General features: G+C 41.9%; 1 long non-coding RNA gene across 3 annotated transcripts in view; it reads left to right on the top strand.

Moving 5' to 3' along the window:
- LOC146434535 (uncharacterized) overlaps positions 1-19,641 on the top strand; it is a 120,798-nt gene that overhangs the window by 8,733 nt on the left and 92,424 nt on the right. The window contains exon 1 of one of the 3 annotated variants that reach the window (XR_014853425.1): positions 10,012-10,573. The exons of the other annotated variants lie outside the window; for them this stretch is intronic. This is a non-coding gene — a long non-coding RNA (uncharacterized LOC146434535). Of the gene's footprint in view, positions 1-10,011; positions 10,574-19,641 lie in introns of those variants that run through there. 3 annotated transcript variants of the gene reach the window in all.

The raw sequence follows: 19,641 nt of genomic DNA, 5'->3' as shown, positions 1-19,641 counted from the left end.
ATCACCGCTTCAACTGGACTACTTCAGTTAGACTGCTACTACCACCCTAACAGGGTGTTAGGTTGTATCTGACTTTGTCAGTGCTTTTCCTTGTATTATTTCACTTATTTTTAATTTCAATCTTGACTTGTGATCTCCCACTGGTTTGTTTTCAAACCAAGACATATTTTTGGCGCCCAACGTGGGGCACGACCTGGGGAAACTCAGAAATCCTATCACCATGATGGTCAGCTTATCTATATGGGTGCTGTATCTCGCTCTCTATATTTTTCCTCAAATGGGAAACTATCTGCCTGTCGTATTGGTCCTGTTGCGACCAGGGAATGGCATGAAAATTGCTCTTTTGGTTTATTATGCCTATTGCGTAGTAACCTGTGAGGCGATGAATACCATTCGGAACGTATACTCAAGTTTATCTGCCTGGCCTAATCCGAGCCACTACATCTGGGACCTCCTCAGCAATCATACCCAGCCTCTGGGGTTAGGAGGAGAGAGCGGTTTCTTCCAGCCTTTCAGGTCAGGCACAGCCATTTTTGAAGATATTGAGTTCTCTCTGGATGCTAGGGATGGCATAATCTTTTTGTTAGTTCTGTTTTCCTTTTTCTCTGCAACCAGCACTGTGTACCTCATGCTGAAGATCAGAACAATATCTTGTCTTTTTGAGGAGGAGAAACAAAGCAAATCAGCAGGAAAGAGGAAAAGAACCAAAAGAGCAGTGGACGTCTCAACACAAACCATTACCAAATCAGAACAGCCAAAGCCTGTAGCAGTTGCCCCTGTCCAGAAAAAGAAATCAAAGAGCAAATCAGTCCGCACAGCGACTGATGAGGATGCGGCAGGACCATCTCACCCAGCAGAAGAGACAGAGCCAGAGATCATCACTCGCTCTCTATCCCTGGGGGAGCTGCGTGACCTACGGAGGGAATTCACCCGGCAGGCAAACGAGTCCATCTTAACCTGGCTGCTCCGCATCTGGGACGCCGCCGCTAATGACACTATTCTGGATGGAAGTGAGGCCAGGCAACTGGGATCCCTGTCCCAAGATGTGGTTATTGACCAGGAGATTGGGAAAACCCAGGAAACTCTCAGCCTCTGGCGGCGATTGCTGGCAAGTGTACGGGACAGATACCTGTGCAAAGAAGACCTCCAGATGCACCAAAGAAAATAAAACACAATAGAACAAGGTATCCGATGCCTGAGGGAATTGGCCGTGCTAGAGATCATTTTCTCGGACAACGAGAGATTCCCCAAGAGCCCAGATAACGTCCAGTGCACTTCACAAATGTGGCTAAGATTCGCGCGGCTCGGACCAGAGATATACTCTCGTTACCTGGCAACACTGCAGTGGAGGGAAGGCGAAGACCAGGTGGGCGTGTTAACAAACAAACTGAGAATTTATGAGGACACTGTCACCGCTCCACTACGCGCTCAGGTCTCATCAGTGGAAACAAACCTGGCCGAGCAAGTCCGGAGCTTGATTGAAGAGAATCAGAAACTAAGGAAAGAGTTCAAAGAAAGACTTTTCCATGCCACACCGAAACCAACCCGAGTCTCTGCCATCAGGAGCAGACGTCCCCCAGCCAGGGAAAGAAGACAAACTCCACGACGTGACCTCTGGTTTTTCCTTCAAGAGCATGGGGAAGACATGAGAAAGTGGGATAGGAAACCCACCTCCTCCTTAGCAGCCCGGGTACGTGAATTGAAAACAGAAACATCCACTTCAGAAGGCTCATCTAAATACAACACTGCCCCAGTCTCTTGTAGACAAAACCCCCAACAAAATAGAAAGGATAATATGACTGATCCTCTTGAAGGAACCTCAAGAACACATTTACGAGAGAAGAGCACCACGCACCAAAAACAGGATTAGAGGAGCCCTGCCTCTAGCCAGATAGAAGAAAGGGATAATCGGATCTATTGGACTGTGTGGATCCGATGGCCTGGCACGTCTAACCCACAAAGATACACGGCTTTGGTTGATACTGGCGCTCAGTGCACCCTAATGCCATCCAGGTATGTGGGGACCGAATCCATTTCCATTTCTGGGGTGACAGGAGGATCCCAGCAGCTGACTGTACTGGAAGCTGAAGTGAGTTTAACTGGGAACGAGTGGCAGAAACACCCCATTGTGACTGGTCCAGATGCCCCATGCATCCTCGGCATAGACTATCTCAGGAGTGGATATTTCAAAGACCCAAAGGGACATCGCTGGGCTTTTGGGATAGCAGCCGTAAAGACAGAAGACATAAGACAACTGAATAGCCTGCCTGGTCTCTCAGATAACCCATCTGCTGTAGGACTACTGAGAATTGAAGAACAGCGGGTACCAATTGCTACAGCAACAGTGCATCGCCGGCAATACCGCACTGACAGAGACTCTGTGGCCCCCATCCATAAGATGATTCGAAAACTGGAGAGCCAAGGGGTGGTCAGCAAGGCTCACTCACCCTTTAACAGCCCTATATGGCCGGTGCGTAAGTCCAGTGAAGAATGAAGACTGACAGTAGATTACCGTGGCCTGAATGAAGTCACACCACCACTGAGTGCTGCTGTACCAGACATGTTAGAACTTCAGTATGAGCTGGAATCCAAAGCAGCAAAGTGGTATGCGACCATTAATATTGCCAATGCCTTTTTCTCCATTCCTCTGGCAGCAGAGTGTAGGCCTCAGTTTGCTTTCACCTGGAGAAGTGTGCAGTACACGTAGAACCGACTGCCCCAGGGGTGGAAGCACAGTCCCACCATCTGCCATGGACTGATCCAGGCTGCACTGGAAAAGGGTGAGGCTCCAGAACATCTGCAGTATATTGATGACATCATTGTGTGGGGGGACACAGCAACGGAAGTATTTGGGAAAAGAAAAAAAATCATCAGAATTCTCCTGGAAGCCGGTTTTGCCATCAAGAAGAGTAAAGTCAAGGGACCTGCCCGAGAGATCCAGTTCCTGAGAGTAAAGTAGCAAGACGGACGGCGTCAGATTCCTTCTGAAGTCATCAATAAGATCATCGCGATGTCTCCACCAACCAACAAGAAAGAAACACAAGCCTTCCTAGGTGCCATAGGCTTTTGGAGAATGCACATCCCTGAGTACAGCCAGATCGTGAGTCCTCTCTACCTCATAACCCGCAAGAAAAATGATTTCCACTGGGGCCCTGAACAGCAGCAAGCCTTCACCCAGATCAAACAAGAAATCGCTCATGCGGTAGCCCTGGGACCAGTCAAGACAGGACCAGAGGTAAAGAATGTGCTTTACTCTGCAGCCGGGAGCCATGGTCTGTCCTGGAGCCTTTGGCAAAAGGTGCCTGGTGAGACCCGAGGCCGACCACTGGGATTCTAGAGTCGAAGTTATAGAGAGTCTGAAGTCAACTACACTCCCACCAAAAAAGAAATCTTAACAGCTTACGAAAAAGTCCAAGCCGCCTCAGAGGTGATCGGCACAAAAACACAACTTCTCCTTGCACCCCGACTGCCAGTGCTGGGGTGGATGTTCAAAGAAAGAGTTCCCTCTACTCACCATGCCACTGATGCCACGTGGAGCAAATGGATTGCCCTCATCACGCAGCGCGCCCGTATTGGAAACCCGAATCGCCCTGGGATTCTGAAAATTATAACAAACTAGCCTAAAGGTGAGACTTTTAAATTATCTTCAAAAGAAGCAGAGAAAAAAGTAGCACGTGCCAAAGAAGCACCCCCGTATAACGAGCTGCCGGAGAGTGAAAAACGCTATGCCCTCTTCACCGATGGTTCCTGCCGAATTGTAAGCGCAGATCGGAGATGAAAAGCTGCAGTATAGAGCCCCACACGACAAGCTGTACAAGCTACCGAGAGACAAGGTAGATCGAGTCAGGTCGCAGAGCTTAAAGCCATCCAACTGGCTTTAGATATTGCTGAACGAGAGAAATGGCCAAGGCTTTATCTCTACACCGACTCCTAGATGGTAGCCAATGCACTGTGGAGATAGTTAGATCGCTGAAAAAAGGCTAACTGGCAGCGCAGAAGAAAACCCATCTGAGCCGCTGAGATTTGGCAAGACATTGCCACCCGGGCAGAAAAGCTGACTGTGAAAGTTCGACACGTAGATACACATGTACCTAAGAGTCGAGCTAATGAAGAGCATCGTAACAACGAGCAGGTGGACCGAGCTGCCAAGGTAGAAGTGTCACAAGTAGATCTAGACTGGCAGCACAAAGGAGAATTATTTCTAGCTCGTTAGGCCCATGATGCCTCTGGTCATCAAGGGAGAGATGCGACATACAGGTGGGCTCGTGACCGAAGAGTAGACTTAACCATGAACAACATCTCACAGGTCATCCACAGCTGTGAGACCTGCGCTGCAATCAAACAAGCCAAGCGAGTGAAGCCTCTGTAATATAGTAGACGATAGTCAAAATACAGGTATGGGGAAGTATAGCAAGTTGACTACATCACACTTCCCCAAACCCACCAAGGAAAGCGCTACGTGTTGACCATAGTAGAAGCAACCACGAGATGGTTAGAGACCTACCCTGTACCTCATGCTACTGCCCGGAACACCATCTTGGGTCTGGAAAAGCAAGTCCTGTAGAGACATGGTACCCCTAAGAAAATCGAGTCTAACAATAGAACCCATTTCAAGAATGGCCTCATAAACACCTGGGCTAGAGAGCACGGAATTAAATGGATATACCACATCCCCTATCATGCACCAGCTGCCGAAAAAGTTGAACAATGCAATGAACTACTTAAAACAACTTTAAAGGCACTTGGCGGGGGAACCTTCAAAAATTAAGAACTAAACTTAGCAAAAGCCACCTGGATAGTTAACACAAGGAGTTCTATCAATCGAGCCGGTCCTGCCGAGTCCGAACCTTTGCACACAGTGGATAGAGATAAAGTCCCTGTGGTACACATAAGAAGTTTTTTAAGAAAGACTGTTTAAATTAGTCCCACCTCAGACAAAAGCAAACCCATTCGTGGAGTAGTTTTTGCCCAAAGACCTAGTTATACTTAATGAGTAATGCAAGCAGATGGAGAAACCCGTTGTGTCCCACAAAGAGACCTTATCTTAAGTGAAAACTGTGTAGATGGTAATAGAATAAGGAGTAGATAATGTCCTAGGTTGCAATATAAATGTAGTTAAGTATTCTATTACCACCAGCTGTGGGCCATTAGCTGCTATCACCTACTCCAGATGACAGGCAATAAGCCATCCGTTAGCTATTATCACTTGCTAACGACCCACCCCGTATGACAAGCAATGAGCCATCAGAGACCCACCGTGTAACTCATAGACTTATCTCATCCCATTGTGAAATGCTCTACCGAGGAAAGAAGAGCCAGGTGTTCCCACCTAGATATAACCTGGCCTTAGAATTGCCTGAGCTAGCCCTGTCTACTGGGTTTCCAGAAGACCAGAGCTACTACTAGATCTTCAGCTAGAGACTAGACCTTCACAAGATCACCGCTTCAACTGGACTACTTCAGTTAAACTGCTACTACCACCCTAACAGGGTGTTAGGTTGTATCTAACTTTGTCAGTGCTTTTCCTTGTATTATTTCACTTATTTTTAATTTCAATCTTGACTTGTGATCTCCCACTAGTTTGTTTTCAAACCAAGACAATGGGAAAGGAAAAGTCCATAGTTGTCTTGCACTGTGTCTGCAATAGTGATTAATGGGAAACACTCCTGGAATTACAATAATGGGAGATTTCTCTTAAGTTATCTCAGCTCAGTGGGTTTCTAAAGCATCCCACAAAAACAGTATGGCCTATAATGAAAACTGTTTATTTACATTACTGGGATCCTGTAATATTTTTGGTGTGTTGGGATGCACCTTATCTTTCTCACCTCTTTTTCCGTCTTTTAAATGCTTTTCACCTTTGTGTGACCTTAATGATTTGAGATTTCAAATCTTCAGCACCTTCAGGTCCTTACCACAGTATCTGCACTGCAGGAAGTAGTACTTTGCCTTGAAAGATCTAGGGACTTCTTGGAAGGTTGTTGAAGGAGAAGAAAAGGAAAAGAAACTAACATAAAAATGAGTTCTGTGGAAACGGCTCTGGAGGGAGTTTTCAGAGCTGGGATGTACAGTCGTTACAGGCTTACTAACAAGAAATTCTGTATGTGTGGAGTTCAGAAAAGAGAAATCAACTATGAGATGAAACCCATGCTGTGTGCTTTAGGAACTTCCCTGGTGTGAGCAATGGGTAGCCAGGAGAGTTAAGAGTTTTAGCTAACAAATGCTGGAGAATAACAGATAAGAGAATGAAACTCCCTCACTAATGCACTGGACTGTTTTCTTTAGTGTTCAAAACAGCAGGAGAGAACTCGCATTGCACAGTGCTAGCAGTTCTGGCCTGATACACACATGAAAGTTTTGTACGTGTAAAGTACAAAAGGGAGCATGTGACTCTTTTCCATCAGTTTCCTTTGATGAACTTCTCTCTAATCTGTTCCTCCCCTCTTCTCTTGGAGTTCCATTAGCCTGAAGCTAGGCCTAAGTTAGCAAATGTTGCATTGGTGCCAGCATGGCTTTCTGTGCCTATTCTGCGGTGATGGTAGGAAGAGACTGAGCCTGCAGTGACCAAACATCAGCAACTGGACAGCAAGGATGTTATGTTTTATCCCACATTTTCACCTAACTGAGCTGTATGACAGGGCTGAGGGGAACCTCAGGGTCACATGAAGATCACTGTTGCATAACTTTAAGCATTTGAGCAGCATTTCCTTCTTCTAATGTCAGTTACTTGGAGTAGTAATCACAGCAGTAAAAGCTGCTTAAGACAAAAATGGATCTGGTAACAAAAGCTCTGAACAACAGGTTCAGATCCTCTGCAGAAGGGAACCACAAAGACGTGAATGCAGTTAAGATTCTAGTCAGAGCACCAAAATTAAGTGGAGCATAGGAGAGCAGTTTAGGAGTTAATGAAGCTTTTCTTGTTCTTAGCAAGAACTGGCTTTCTGATTTTGTTGTTGACATTGCATGGCAAACCCTTCTTACACAGTTATAGGAGTTATCTGTTCATTGATCCTATTTAAGCAATGGAGGATTTAATTTCTGTGTGGCACTTAAACCCGACAACAAAACTATTTCAAGACTCTAGCCCATGAAAATGTGCATTGGATGATAATGTGATGACTACCTTTACAGACTGTTTTATGACAACAAGAGGACAACATTTGTTTATGGTGAGTGTTCTTCTGTTCAGAAAAGTCAAGGTACATCTAGCTCTCTTAAAAAAATATAAATTTCAGCTTTTAAGCTGCATTTGTAAAAGAAAATAATGTGTTTTTTTCTCTCCAATTGCTGAACAGATGAAGTCGTGGAGAAAAAAGGGAGGGGTAAACTTTCTTTGATTCAAGTCTTGAGGGATTAAATTGAGCATTAAAATAGATTTGTACCATCAGTCTCCTTAGACATGAACATTGCTTGACTTAATGAGAAAGTACTGAAGCAGAATGACAGTTTCTTATTAACTCAACAAGACTGTTCTAGCTATTTCCACACTGCTTTCGCTTGCTCATTAATGACCTTGTGCACTATAAAAAGAACAGCCCAAACACTCTAAGCCCCTGGGAAGACCTTTTTATATGGTCTATCAGATGTTAAATGGCCTGCTAGCAGTGAAGAAACAACCCTGTGAAATGCTGATCAGCGTTTTTGTCTTGCTGTGGTGCCTAGACAAAAACTATAATTGATTAAATTGTCTACTGCAAGATAACAAATGCAGGTGACATGCTAAGCCTGAGTCACTGAAGTCTGCACTTCATTCCAACCAAATCCAAGTTGACTTCAAAGTAATGGAGTCACAGCTGTAAGTAGCTGAGAAAAGATAAAGCTGTCAAACTTACCATGAACACCGCTATAAATGAGTGAAATGCCTAGAAGACAAATGTTTGTCACTGACCCATCATTCTAAAAAAGCAGAAGTGTAGCAGGAAGGAAGTTAAAATACCATGGATGTGATTGTTTCCTTTGTGTTCTGGTTGGGTACCTCAAGGAGTTCTTGGGTCAGAATCTGAGCAGCTTCTTGCTGATAGAGCTAACAAGCAAATGCTGGACGGGTCTGCTTTGTTAGCTTAAGCCTCACCTCTGCAGTCACTCCTCTGCAGCTGCACGGAATTGTAGATAATTCCTTGCAATGCCTGGCTATGGGTAGCCAGGTTTCCTGAAACAGGACTGCTCGCTGTGATTGGGAAATTGATAAATCAGGTTGTGAACTCTTGGCAATGAGTTAACTTCTTGTCTAGTGGTGTTTCACTGAGTTCAGTGGGCTGTACTCAAGCTTGTCTGTGAGTATGGGAGGTTGCTGTGGTTGGGAGGAGCAGCTCACACAACTGAGCCTCAAGTTACTTTGAACTCAGTGGAATGGAGCCTTCAAACACACACCATTTTCTGCTCTGAGTGTTCACTGCGTTCTTAGTGCTTGGGAAAGTAGAACAAAAGCGGTGTTAATGATTTTCAAACATAGTCCTTGACTTTGAATGAAACAAATCTGAATCTGGAACAGTTTTTAAAAGGAGATTAACTTTGATTTGTTTGTTTTTGTTCCGAGTTTATCTGAGTTGGAAATTGGTGGATATGCAGAGAGTTACTTCAGTAGGCATCAGTGCAAGTCTGTTAAATCAAGCAGTATCTAGGTACCTATATAAAAGCAAAATAAATGCCTGCACAATTCCCTTTGGACTGAGATTAGTGATTTGACTCGATATGAAATCCCTATCCTCTAACCTGGAAAGCTTGCAGCTGTAAAAGAAAGAGTATTTAATAATAGACCAAGGCTTGAGTTCAATGGAAGCATTGTCTGAGTAGGGACATCAGAGCTTGGTTCCAGAGCACTGGTAAAAAAAAATAAAATAAAATGGCCTTTTTTTTTTTTTATTGGGCACTCAGACTTGAAGACTCCCAGGTGCCTATTAGTCTAAGGGCTTGTCTGTACAGTAAAGTTAGTGTGCAATATGTTGGAATATGAATTTACAGTGCACCAACTCCTCTGTGCTCCCCCTGTACTCGGATATTTTTAGCACACAGTAATGGTGCCTTTCTCTGTGGCAGTTCATTCAGCTTTGAAAATAAATCACATTCTGCTTAATGCCTGTGTGGTGAGTCAATGCCAAATACCCAATACCCTCTAAACTTGTACCTGAACTTCCTCCTCTCAACTAGTGCTAAGGATGATATTTAGTAGGATTCTGGCTTTGTCCAGGAAGATGCTAAGTGTGATTCTGCTTACTTTTTTAGAAGGGAGGAAAAGAGTATGTTTTCAAAATTCCCTGTATTTCAGTTCTCAATACAGCTTTGAGCATGTAGCTGTTAAGATCAGAGGGTTCTGGTATAACTCTTTGAGAGTTATTTTCATTAATATTTTGCAGCTGACACTTAATAAAATACTGCATACTTTAGCCCAGCCGAAAGGTTTGTATGGCTTTTTAGTGAATTGCATTGGGGTTTACTTGAGGTTTCCTTTACCTTTTTTACTTGGTTAGTTTTAAGCTCAAATCCATTCAAATAAGTACTTTTGCTGGCATGTATTGAAGAGGCAATATGAGAGTGAGAACATGGAAGAGGAATAAAGGAGGAAGGATGGACATATAGGTACTCCTCTGTGGTTTTTGTTTGGTTTTGTTGTGGTAGTGCTGAAGTTTTTTGAAAGTGTCAACAGAAGGTGTAAGACACGTGGAGAGCTCTCAGTTTGTTCATAGTTCTCGTAATGAAAATTTGGCAAAGAAACCTGACTGTTGGTGAAGCTTTGAAAGATGGTATGTTGTTTGTTTTTTCTCTTAACCTGGAAAGAAAAGTGCAGCAATGACTCTCAAGATAATATCTGTTTTGGAGGAATAAAGGGAAAGGGGACAAAAATCTTGCTAATTCAGTCTAATCCATACTTGATCTATTTGCCTTACAAAGTAAATTCTTTCACCCTTATTGCTCTGAAAATGTACCAGCTTGCATATAAACATTAGGAACTGGTGGTGAATCTTGCACCTTTCACAGAATTGATGTTACCTTGTTGTTCTGCCTCAGGTATCCATGGTATGTCAGAGGAATGCAGCAGAGGACCAAAGTCCAACTTAATCTCTTTATCCTGCATTAATCTGAAACTCCCAGAGAGAGACAATCCTGAGCTTGAGGCTCTCTGAATTCATCATCAGTGCTCCTGTTTCCTAGAAGAAAAACAAGGCAGAAATAAATTATAGGTCCATGCACCTAAGAAATGGTGCCACATGAACTAGGTTAAATTTCACACAACTTACTTTTAACTGGCTCATTTTCTGAGAATGATCTGCTTTGTCAGGTTCTGCTCTTCTGTGGGGTAAAAAGAAACACAAACACATTAATACTAAAGTGAATTATCTTTTTCCCAACTCTATTGTTAAAAAAGTGAAAATTATTACAGCCACCTGGAAAACTAAAGCATGCTGAAAGAAGCATTTCTGCTTTGTCATATGTGTGTGCAGAGAAGATGTAGGAATCTGATGGGAAGGCTGGGATCCTCACTGGGGAACTCCACCTGGAGTCCACACATGCTGTTCACTGCAGAGCCCCATTCTGTGGGAGAAGGAGAAGAAATGTGACTTGGATGTCAACCACAGTAAGTTGTCTTCATGGGATGACTGTGGTGAACCAGCCAGCACTAGTTATTGCTTGGGACTGCTTTGTGTGATGTTTGCAAACACACAAGCTTGCAGCTAGAGCAGATCAGATAAAAAACATGTCCTTTATTTCAGTCATGCTGGGAGGAGGCTCTCGTCCAAGTCAAATTTTGCCCTGACCAGCTGATGTAGTGCACACAGCTTTTCCCTGCCTGTGGTGTTTTTAAAGCCATGCTATGCATTGATGTGATCACAAAATATTTGAGCTCTCGATCTCCTGTATTGTAACTGTGGTGAAAATAAACCTAAAGGAAGTGTCTGCTCTTCATGCAAGGATAGTGTAGCTACAGGCTGGAGCATCAATGTTAATGTAGTTAACCCTTTCTTCTATCCACAGGAATTGACCCCCTGCTGAACTTTTGGCTGTGTGAAGGAAAAACATATTTGACCTTAAATGACTTGCACAAAGGCCAAGAGGGAGACTGTCAGACTGGGTCTTGAGAGCAGCCTAGCTCCCGATCCTCTGCTGAACTCGCCAGACCAAATGTCTCTCTTCATTCATGCTGAATGAATTCTCAGTCTGTGCTACACTTCCTCCCTTGAATAATAATCATTAATGAAAAGGAAAATGACAAAACAAGGTAATGACAGATAGCACAGAGAAAACATTGGAAAGTGAAGAAAGAAATGTCTGGGAGTAATAGCAATGCTGTTATTCCCATGTTAAGGATTCAAGAGCTTTCTGACTGCCACAGAAGCAAAAATGGTACTTGCTGCAGTCTACAGATATTTGGGCAGTGCAGGGAAAATTTCAAAATTGGTCAGTAATGACTCCCATGTTTGTTCTCAAAAGATACCTCCCCTCCTGCATGGTGTGAGGTGGTCTCTGAGATGCAAAATGCCCTTTCTCAGGTTTAAACCTGTAGTTAATTAATCTGAAATCCTTCCTATCTGGACTGACTGGTTAAGAGAGCTTAATAAATTACTGAGACACTGATCTCAAAGAAAATAGGCAAAACTCCCAATTATATCATCAGGTTTATCTGTGCCAGGATTGCATGAATGTGCCCTTAGTATCTACTTTAGCTCCACGTCTGCTGCTTTTTTCACCCAAGCACAAATACCAGTGATTCTAGTAGCTCTTAAATCACTTTTTCCTTCAGACTGTGTTTTATTGTAACTGCATTCACCTCCCCTGCTCCCTCCCCTGTTTTGAGGTCAGTTGCCTGTGACAGATACTATGTTCTATTTAGTACGTGCAGCAAACCACTTCTGATTTTAGAGAACATGGTTTTAATTAGTTTTCTTCCTGGTTGCTGAACAGGGCTGGCCTCAGGTGGAATTTTTTAATTGTGCTATTGCTGTCTGTTGCACAAGCTGGAGTTCTGTTTCATAGAGTAAATTTGAAATAAAAATGAGACTTTTTGCAGCAGAATTCACAGGACTGGTCAAACTTTAAAAAGTCAGTGCTTTTTTCACACATGTACAGTAATGTACACAGAAATTCAGAGAGATACTGATTTTCCTCTTTATCTGATTTCACTACTTTTAAAAATATTTACCAAGTTATCTGCTGACATGTTAACATGATGCTGTGCAGTTGTGGTGCTGGAGTTGCTTATTTCTGCTACCTCTTTAGGAGCTGTTTTCCTGAGTTATTAATGGGGAGCTCCAGGCTTTCCCTTCTCTCTTTTCTTACTGACATAAATTTTTATGTTTGACCTCTAAGTGATTTGGTTTGCTACTTTTTTGGAAGACGATGATAAAAATAACAATAATAATAACAATAGTAGTAGAAATATTTTGTACCTTTTTGTTTGTTTTGATGGGCTAGTTTACAGCTGCCATGAGGCAGCAGTTACTGGAAGACCTGACTGCTGATTTCTTTTACTGTGTAATACTTGGGAAAACACCAGCCTCTTAGCCAGTACAGGTGAGAGCAATTCTCTACAACATCATGGGCATTTTCCAGAGTATATCACATTGCTGGAAGGTTTTGGTGTTTTTTGTTTGTTTGCTTTTACCTAAAACCTTGCTCTAAGCTATTTAAATACACTCTGGAAAAAGCTATCTGCAGTTTGAATACACCAGGCCCTTATCTATACAGCCTTCAGAATCTCCTATCTCCAAGGCCATGGTTTCCAAGATTTGGTAGGGTTCCTGTGAAGATAAATCACATCAGAGGCATGACCTTTATCCTTGGTGCTATTTAAATAGCTTAAATATCTATTGACTTCATGCCTTGTGATTTCAGTTGCTGAAAAGTGAACATGAAAGAAAGGAAGAGTTGACTTACAGTGTATCAGTTGAGTGATAATTTGTAGAGCTCTACAAATAAAGATGTCATTTTCCAAAAAAATTCTCCCCCCAGCACTACTGTGTTGTGGCTGGTTGCTTTTGAGAGGGAATCTGTGCTTCCACGTGGAACCTAGCAAAAGAGGATACTAATTTCTGTTGTAAATGCTAAAATTGTTGAGGGAAAGATGAAGATAGAAGCAAAACAACTGGGAACCTTCTTTGTCTGCAAATAAATATTCCCAAGTGGTTCTTAGTAAAAATCTCTAAACCATTTGCCTAGACAGTTCTGCATCTTTGTGGGGATTTTCTGTTTGAGGAGAGGGTGAAGATAAAGAAATGTATCTTCATTTGCCCCATAAAGGGCAGTAGATCCAACATATTACAGAAATCTACAGTGTAGCGTCTCCATGTGGTTCCTTCACTACAGTTGTAGTACTCCATGTCTCCTGTATTTGCAATATGGTCCCGCTTTCACAAAACTCTGCTCTGGAATAATCTATTAATAAAACCCCCCCTGATTTTTTCCTTGAAAGAGCTGTGGAAAAAGTATTTAATGTAAGCCAGTGTGATGCAATGCCTACTTGAGTTTGGAGACTGTGTGAAACTATAACTAAAGACTGATTAACTCACTCATCAGCACTGATGAGTTAACTCTGCCTATTTACTGGACTGTTCAAAGATCAGAAACACCAAAACCAGTGCTCAACTGAGGTCTGTGGGTCAATGTGAGGAATTTTAAAGATGTATCCTTTTCTTTGGACTTTGTTCCCCACAGGAATATTAACCATGTGTTTAGACTACACAAACTGGATTTTGTGTTGTTCTTTACATTCTGATAGTGCCAAATAATATTGTTCTGCTGACAGATACAACTCTGCAGCTGCATGATAGTGTGTTGTGATTGTGGGAAGTTACATTGTGGAGGAAGAGGACTTGAGTTTTCTTACTCATTTCTCTCACTCACATAAATGGTAAATACTCTTTTCTTCTAGTCAGCTCTCTCCAAAGACTGTAGAGTTTTCTGTGAAGATGACCAAAGGAGTTTCAGAGCTGTGACATACGATGAATTGTACTTTATATCTGAATTATTAGAAATAGTCCTCATAACTGCAAGTAATAAAAGTTAGCTCCTGAATGTGGCCTCAGAGCCATTTTTTCCGGGCTTTGGATAGTGGTGTAATGTCACCATGAACCATTAGCTGCAATTTTGTGCGGCAAATGCAGCTGTGTTCGCTAGTGAGGTGATCCCATCTACAATCTGCCTGTATAGACCAGGGTTTGGTTTTGTTAATGTTTTTAAAGTGCTTTGAATTAAGTGGCATAAAATTTTCTATTATTCTGGCATCTGCCCCTCCCTGAGAACTTGTGTAACCTGGAGGAGTTGAGCAACTCTAAACCACCTCCATAGCCTGCACCCCTATGAAAGAGTAAAGAACTAGAGGTAGGTTGGTTAGGTTTCTGTGGTTCCACACTACTGTTTGTATCATGCCTTCACTTTTCCATCAGCAGGGAAGGTCCCAACAAATTCTGTCAGTCTCTGGAAACAGTAGATTTTGGACAGTGTTGAGAAGTCTGGCGGGTAACTGTGGTGACACAGTAGCAGATAAAAGAAAGCATTCAGCTGGCACCCTGAGTCGCTCCTATGCTGACAAGGACAGGAAAAAGGTTTCAGGCTGCCATATCTTACCCTAAGCATAGCCTATCCTTTTGATATTTACCCATGGTACTGCCTCTTGATCTGCTTTACCTTATGAAACTTTTGCAAGATGTTTTTTCTCACCCCAGTTACTTCTATAACTTCCGTTTCCAAAGCTGTTACCTTGAGATATGGTAAACTCTCCCAGCTCGAAAAGAAAATGTTTCTATTTGTAATTTTAGAAGTATAGTGTACATTTCTGGTACTGTAAAATATTTAGTGTGAATAAAATGGGAGTTTATTTGGGATATAGGCTTTAAGTCTTATATTCAGATTATATTGGGGTGGGAAGCAGCTTGCAGATTGCAGAGAAGTACCTCTTTGCTAGCTGTTGCTTACATTGAACAATACTCACTCTCTATTGTGATGGTCTGAAAGAAGCTCAATTAGAAATCATTACATGGAGGTATGGCTTGCTTGGATGTATAGCTTGTTCAGATTGACTGGCAGCCTATGTGTAAAACAGGACCAGAGCTGGAACAGCAAAATTATTGCAGATCAGGACTGAGCAGGATTGGCACTGAGGTGTGGGAAGCTCATTTAATACAAGTTGTAGCTGGTGGTATCAGTGTTTCCTTTTCATGAATGCAGAGTTTAACTTTGCTGCCAGCCTGGCAACTTCCCACTGGGATAATGTAATGCAGCTGCAAGATTGTTTTGGCTCTGTGCTAACTCCCTCTCATGCCTTTCTTTAATAGCCTGTCTCCTGCCTTTTCCTATTCAGTCATAAAACCTTTCCTAACATTTGTTCTACTTTTAAGAGCTAGTAAGGGCATGGCAGTTGATAACGGAGCCAACACCCTTCCATAAAATTGCACTTTTCAGCAATGAAATCTGCTGCCATTTGGAGAATTTCAAGAGTTGATTCTGGGGAAATGAATTTTGTTTTGGTTTGCTCTCTTTCTCTGCTAGCTATGCCTCATGTCACAACGTTGGCTAAGGTGCAGTTTTTGTATTTCTGTAACTACTTAAAAATAGTGTGAGATTTTGAAATGGAATAACAATCTAGCTTGCCTGAGTCTTGATCCAATTAAAGGGATATGAAAAGGCCTGAGATTCACTCCTAGGAAACAAGGCTTTTTCGGATTCTTGGTGCTTCTTCAAGAATCAGGGCCGCGTTTGGCTCTCTGTGTACTTGATGCACAGTCTTGGGTGTTGGTTTGACCTGATTGTCACAATTATTTTGTAACAAAAGCAATTGTTGATGTTGTAAGTAATGTATCAATTATGATAGAATGAGATTTGTTGTTTTAATTGTAACTAAAAGAGGCTCAATTTCTATCTATCGCCCAGCTTTCCAGTTCTTATCCATCAATGCAAAGAATTTGAGATTATAGTAAGCTTCTTACTTCTTTCATAGGGTCAAACCCAGCTTCTAAAATCAGGATAAGGCAATGAGGAAATGATCAGAATTAGGGTAAGGCAAAAGTAGCAAACTGCACTCTGCCTTTGACTGCATTCTTGTTCAGAACCTGGAACATAAAGCCTCCCAACCCATCCTTTCTCATGTGATTATGTTCTTCTGGAATCTGACCTTTAAATGAGAATTTAAATAGTTTGGATTTCTTGAGTGGAAACCACAAATATGGAGGAGTGTAAACTGTAGCAGTGGTGAAACAGGAGGTCTCCTGCCTAGTTAATTCCTTGCTTTTGAATGACATATGAGGGGTCCAGGTAAAAGTTTCAAAGAGTCCAAATTGACCTCAGAGGGAAAGGAGACTGCTTTTGTGTATCTGCCCTTTTTTCTTGGCAAGTAGGTGATGACTTCAGCTGTTTTAGTGAGAACGTTTCCCTCAACAGTCAATGTGGTGAATTGTTCCAGTTTCTTTTTCTCCTTGTCCTGACAAACCATTCTTGTAAAGGGAGATCTCTTTCTGCCACTTTTGTTGGTGCCATTGTGTTACAGATTGTTCGGAGTGCCTTTTCAAGACCTGTGATTAAGACCTGCAAAAGATCTGGGAGAATTTCTTTGTCTTGGCTTTTTCTAAGTCATCTGATGGGCTCACAGGCAAGCCCTGTTCTTTGCCTTGTGCCTTCCTGCTCTAGCCAGTATAGGGATCAGAAGGAGACAGGGCTCAGACATGCAGACCCGGGGTAAGACTTAAAATAAACCCTTGAGAAAAAGAAATTTGGAAATACAATCATTATTCTGGTTTTCGAAAAATACTGAGCGGCCTGCTGCTCGAAGCAAGCTCAGTGTCTCAGTGTCCTCAGGACTGACTGAATATTGGGAAATCCAGTTTTTGATTTGTGTTCTTTAGGAAAGGTTTGCCCCTGCTGTCTTGATAGCATGGAGTAGGAAAGCAGCAAGAGGTTATCAAAAAATGTGTGTTGGAAATAACTGGTCAGCATCTGGAGGGTGCCGGGGTGCAGTCACCAGCATGTAAAGGCAGACATCTGAAGGATGCTTTGGGTTCCAGAGATATTTTTATGAATGAAAGGTGCTTATGACTGGAATGTGTGCTGAAATAGGCAGTGCTAATGGAGTCTCTACAATCTCCTTATCTTCACTAGTAAATCTGCCCCCGAAGATAAATATTCAATAACATTCCAATTTGGTTGTACTTGGTTAAAGTGATTGAACTACTGACCCATAATCCAAGAGATCCATTTGTAGTGACTAACACTAAGGGTTCAATCCTGTGCTGCTGATTTAGCAAGATGTCTACTTAATTTACCGCATTTCACTGTTGCAGCACTCGCTCACTAGTCAAACCAAATGACTTACCTGGCACTGAATGTAGTCCACCTTTCAGTTCCAAAAGGGCAACAATTTCTTTGCGTAGATAAAAATTAACAAAAATCTCACTTGTTCTTGGGAATCAGTAAATGTGTGTGTGAGAGGCAGAAATGTGAGTTATTTTGTTATGATTTGGTCAGGTAACAAATGCATGTGGTGGTAGCTGCATACACAAATTTCTGGTGTGAATACTCTTGAACATGGGTCTGAAATTTGCTTTGGTCAGTAATACCTCTGCACTCATCTTTTTCCTGCAAACATTAAAGAAAGGTGGAACTATGGCTAAAGTAAATTTGTATCACACTTCAAACAAATACCTGTAGAATTCTTTCTGTTTGGCAAATGAAGTGCTCCTAATCACTTCAGTGGGAATCTTGTCTGGTTTAAGGAATGCAGTATCTCGACCTAAGACCCCTGCCAACACTTACATAATGAGACCCACTGAACCACGTGGGACTACTTATGCACATGAGTAATTTAATGGACAACTTTATGCTATATGCAGCTCCAGCATAGCCCTTATAACAGCAGTCATCGATTTTTGATTGCACAGTATTTAGGTTAGAGTGATAGGGACCCCAGTCATGTTTTCCTACTGCTGCACTGTGGATGGTCTCCTCTTGTTTCTAATCTAACTCTTGCAGAGAACTGTTGCTTCTATTAATCCTAAAAAATCTTCCAGTAGCTATTTACAAACAAGTTTTTTGTTAGATTGAAATGACTAGTCTTCATTCCTAGAAGTTCCTATAAGAAAAAAACAACAAAAATACCCCATAAATAAATAAGCCCCCCACACTTCTGCTGTCACCCAAGTATTAGCTTTGTTGCACAGTTCTACAGTTCAGAGTAATGATGATTGAAATGGGTGAAACTGTGTGGGGGGAGAAAAAACTATTTTTATGAGATAATTTTCTTTAAACTTTTTTCAAGCATTGCTCCCAAGTTTGATGTGTTTTATTGTCAAATCTTTCTATAAGAAATGTATTGAGGCAACGAATCCTGATACCTCAGCTTGTATTCTCAGGTTTTACAGCCTTGCCAGTAATACCTTACTGAGGACCTGGACTGAATGGTGACTGATAGAAATAATCTTCCCACTGTTACTGAGTAGTTTTTAATTTAGTGGTTTGTGAGACCAAGTGAAGCTCCAGGGATGGACACAGCAGAACAGTGAGAGCAAAATGATTCCCTTCACAGCCTGAGAGTTCTGTCCCACACTTATGATGATAATGCCTGACGCATCAGAAATTTTGCAGCAAAACTGAGATATTTCATATGCTTGATAACAAAGGCTTCACTAGATACGCTTTTTAAAAAAATGTGAGTATGTAAAGCAAGCCCAAGGCAAGAAAGAGATGTAGCCTAAACAGACAGTATAGGTCTTCTGTCCCCTTTTTCATCCTCTGCAGTGAATTAGACAAGTTTTCATTTTCTAACACTCGTGTAAGATCATGCGCAACTTGCAGTGTAATCATTCTTGTTTAAAGCTCTATCTTAATGTCCGTTTTCGTGCTCACTATCCTTCATATTTGTGTCTGTTTAATCTAGCTAGTTATGATCCACAAGTTTTATTAGGAAAAATCTGCTTCCTCAGTTGAGAGTCAGTGCTTGCTGTATTCCATGTCTTCAGGACTGGTTATTATTGCTAGTTCACTGAAAATTTCATTTTCTCCTCAATGTGACACGGTAGAGTTAAATCTGGATGTTCTGCACAAACTACAAAGGGGTATATGTGCTGGGGATGACCAGTGCATTGTAGGAAAAAGTCAGTCCAAGTTTCTGCAGGGGAAAATTTGTAGGGAAAAGCAGGCTGTCTTAGACTGAACAATCTAACTGGGAGGAAAGAGAATAGATAAGGTTTTGGACCTGCAAGCCCTTTTCCAGGTCTGCTGATTACCTACCCACTTAATGCAATTTCTGTTTGTGTTTTCTGATAAATGCTTTATGTGTTACTTCATCCTGAATTTTATGAGATATGGCTTGTACCTTATTACTCATTTCTCCTGTCAAAGAGATTTCATGTGAGTATCTCTGAAGATTTGATGGGGTTTCAAAAGGTAATTCAAAATTTTCTGCAATGAACTTAAGCGTATCTTGATCAGTGTCTATGTAGTTTTCTTTACACTGCTTGTAAAGTGACTTTTAATAGTATTATTGTTTAAAAAAAACCTCAAAACAAGATCACAAATTGAACAAGCAAGCAAGCTAGACTGGCTAGGCTGACAGCCCCAGAAACAGAAATTAATTTATTTTCTCCCCCCTAGTTGGGGGACAGCATAAGCAATGCCAGGTTCCAGGTACACAAACCTACTAATATGCAAATAATACCTGAA

This window comes from Lichenostomus cassidix, chromosome 7 (assembly GCF_008360975.1).
Source record: "Lichenostomus cassidix isolate B80296 chromosome 7, HeHo_3.0, whole genome shotgun sequence".
NCBI lineage: Eukaryota > Metazoa > Chordata > Aves > Passeriformes > Meliphagidae > Lichenostomus > Lichenostomus cassidix.
The sequence above is the reverse complement of the archived record's forward strand: the minus strand, read 5'-3'. Positions and strand labels throughout refer to the sequence as shown.